Here is a 3886-nt window from a genome sequence, read left to right as displayed (position 1 = left end):
CGTGTGGGTGTGGGCTGTGCGAGGCTTTCGGCCGGGGCTCCCTGCCCCGCTCCCCCCGCCCCGCTCGGGGCTGGCAGCGCCGGAGCTGGGAGGGGCGAGGCGGCCCCGGGGGAGGGAGGGCAGGGGGTGCAGGGGGGTGCAGGGAGAGCGGGCAGGGGGTGCGGGCAGAGCGGGCAGGGGGTGCAAGGAGGGCGGGCAGGGGGTGCGGGCAGAGCGGGCAGGGGGTGCGGGCAGGGGGTGCAGGGAGACCGGGCAGGGGGTGCGGGCAGGTGGTGCAAAGAGGGCGGGCAGGGGGTGCAAGGGGGTGCAGGGAGGGCAGGCAGGGGGTGCAGGGAGGGGGTGCAAGGGGGTGCAGGGAGGGCGGGCAGGGGGTGCAGGCAGGGGGTGCAGGGGGTGCGGGCAGAGCGGGCAGGAGGTGCGGTGCAGGGAGGGTGGGCAGGGCGGGCAGGGGGTGCGGGCAGCACAGGCAGGTAGCCCGGGCAGGGAGCGCGGGCAGCGTGGGCAAGGAGTTCAGGCAGTGCGGGCAAGGTGGGCAAGGAGTGCGGGTGGGGGTGCAGGCAGCGCGGGCAGGCAGGCAGCGAGGGTGGGGCGGGCAGGGGGGGCGGGCAGGGGGGGCAGGCAGGGCAGCACGGCACAGGCAGGGCAGGCAGGCAGGGCAGCAGCCTCATCCCCCCGTCCCTGCCAGCTCCCCAAGAGCCTCTCTCTCTCTTCACCCTTTCTCTTCTTAGGAGAATAGTTTCAAGCTTGGAGAGTTCTCGATTTACAAAACGGTGCCCTCAAGGTGGGTAAACCCCATCTTTAACTTCATTTTCCCCGTAAAGAGGAATTAACCACAGAATCCCAGCAGTGCTTAGATGCGGTGAGCGACCCCAGCACACTAAACATTTCTTACCAGCAAACAGGACGAAGCTGGAGCCCCTAATAAATACATCTGGAGTGTTTTTCCCAAAGGAAATAAATCATGTTTCAGCTGGAAGAAAAAAAGATGCAGAAAGATAATATCGGTGATTATTGTTTAGGCATTCTCTGAGGTGTTCAAAGGGCTGCACTCAAGACAATGGTATTAGTTAAAAAGAGTCAGCCTGAATTAGAGGTGAAGTGAAACAAACAGTATAAAAATATAAAAAATAAACAGGGGAAATCTAGTATATATTGAAATCTAGAATTTATGGGAAATTGATAAAGGAAGCAAAGACCTAAAGATGTGTATGACCAACAAAACTTACGGGATATTTATAGAAGAAATGCTTTAAAAGGAGGCAAACCAAACATTCCTGACAATGGTATGAGTCCCTCACTGTGTGGAAATTGAAATAATAATAGTGAATAGTTAATGACAATACAAAAGGTAGATGCAGAATAAATATTTCTGTTCTGTCAATTGAAACAAACAGGCAGTTTAGTCATAGGAAATGACAAAGCCCTTTTCATACCATGGTACTGCAGGTGGCTGTTAAAAAGCAAACACAAAAATAGCTGCTCTGGATCAGAAGGTCCAGCGAATTCATATCCAGGAGTTTTACCTGAACAACAAAGGTCTTGGATGGCTGCTATTCATTAACAGTAAGTCTTGCAGAACTATGGAATTTGCAAAGAGATTGCATAAGTTAATGGGGATACCGATATTTCAATGGGTAAAGACCACCAGTCCAGTAATGACAGGTTTGTCAGTTGATGCTGATTCCCAGGAAAATGATGTAACAGCTGTTAGGGAGTTTGATTAAGAATTAAAGGAGGAGAATATAACTAATACAAATCAACTCAGGGTCTATCTTGTCAAACTAATTTAATTGCTACTACAGTTGAAAAAAATAAAATCAGATTTAGTGAATACAAATAATAGCGGTGATCTGAGAAGTTACTATAAAGCATGTGATGTGACACATCTATACAATGTTCTAGTAAGACTCTGAAAGACTACAAAGACTGTAAGATCCACAAATGTATTGTAGCCCGGCCAGCCAGGGAGGATCACTAGCAACTGTGAACAGGGACAGTTCTCTGGGAAGAGCATTTTTGCTGGCTGCTCCAGGGAGCAGATTTGGTCTCCAGACTGTTCCGAGTGACAGTCCAGCAGCTCCATCTTGCTACGGTGGCAGAGAGGCTACAGGGCTGCAGCGAGGCTGGAAGCACCTGCAACAAAGCAAAGAGCTGGCAAGGAGAGATGCAGAGAAAGTGAAGCTCCACGAGTTGAACCCGGGAGCAAGGCATATATTTTTAACAGGAAAGGTTATTTCTTACCGGAACAACTCCCAGAGGACTGTGATGGCTTCTTCAACGTGGGATTTTTAAAATCTGGAGAGGATGTTTTCCTAGAAAATCTATTTGAATCAAATTGAGATTTGCTATGTGAGGTCTTAATGGACACACTGGATGTGTTAGACTCTATTTGCATCTGCCTTGTCTTGAAACTGAAGTCACCTTGCAGTAACAAAATCAGCATATCCCCAAAGAGGTAATAGTATAGCCAGCCAACACTTGCCCAGAGAGAGCTGCTGATAATGGACATGCCATAAAATTTCTCAAAGGCCTCCACATCTTTGACCTTTAAAAACAGCCTCTTTATCCCCCTCCTCTTTCTATTGTATAATCCATTAACCTTCACGGCCGAGCAAAGCAACAGGACACCCCTCCAGAGGCCCCCTATCAGAAACTCCGTAATTTTTATGGCAGGGTGCTTCTGCACGCTCTGTATCTCTGCACAGCTGTGAAACAACTATCCAACAGCAAAGCCACGTCCCAGCACCTCCTGGCAGAGACCAAAAATTACAGTGAACAGCAACAACTGTGTTTTATTCAGGAAAAGTATGATTCCTCTTAAGATCCATGGCTAACACGGTCAGAACTGTGACCAGAAATGTGCCATTCCTCCAACATTTGTTCTAAATAAAACAGCTCAAAATAGTGATATAACTGCCTCTCTCTTGCTGTTGCGGCAGGTCTTGCAAATATGCATCATCTTGCTCTGCTGGGACACTGGGGACACCAGGAGGGTCTGGCAGGGCCGGGTGTGATGGGTGGCTGAGGTCACAGCCCCCTCTTTGCAAGCTGGGCTCAGAGCCTTGCAGGGCCAACAGCTCGCCCGGACCCCCACTGCTCTGCTTCCAGGAGAGTCCGATCTAGGTGGCGAAGCAGCTAGGCTCCAGACTTTGGAAAGGCTTTTACAGCGCAGTAGTTATTTATAGAAGCCCAAAACAGAAGCAAGAGGCTAGAGAGCAGTGAGAAAGAGGACGTGGCAGGGCTACAGCCCAGTCTGGCATGCCTGCTGTGCAGCATCGCAGCTTGACTGCAGGGCTTGCGGTACGCACGCGTGGGAAGGTTCCCTTTTGGGTCCCACGGGATGTTGCCATGCAGCTTCTCATTGCTCTTTTCACCCCACTGCACTCCCACCGCCGTGAAATGGGGTTAATATTTCCCCCCTAGGCAGCAGGGACTGGCAGGAGCAAGGGAAGGCGGATCTGATCAGCTGCAGAGCCTCTCTGCTGCTGAATGGGGCCAAACAGCTATGCCTGCCCCCAGGCAAAATGCATGTGGCAGCTGGGGGTAAAGGAGGAAGTTTCTCAGCTGTTTTTCATTTCCATGGCAGAGGAAAGCTGTCAACAGCACTGGAGATTGGAAGTTCTAGGGAGACCAAACTAGAATTTAAGGGCAAGGAGGGGTGTAAAATCAGCCTGCCTCTAGAGACCTTATGCCTTGGGCTGGGTTTTTCCCAGCGCTCTCCAACACCATCAGCATCTCTGCCCTGCTCTTTCTCTGGTGTAGGGTGAAGGCACAGAGCACAGGGGACATCCCCAACACAGCATCCTCTCTGGAATACAAAGCACCTTGTCCACAGGACAGCAACCTCCCCAGCCAGGAACCCAGCACCAGCCAGCAGCTCCTTTTA

Source organism: Tyto alba, unplaced genomic scaffold (assembly GCF_018691265.1).
Source record: "Tyto alba isolate M040663 unplaced genomic scaffold, T.alba_DEE_v4.0 Super-Scaffold_20000042, whole genome shotgun sequence".
Taxonomy (NCBI): domain Eukaryota; kingdom Metazoa; phylum Chordata; class Aves; order Strigiformes; family Tytonidae; genus Tyto; species Tyto alba.
The sequence above is the reverse complement of the archived record's forward strand: the minus strand, read 5'-3'. Positions refer to the sequence as shown.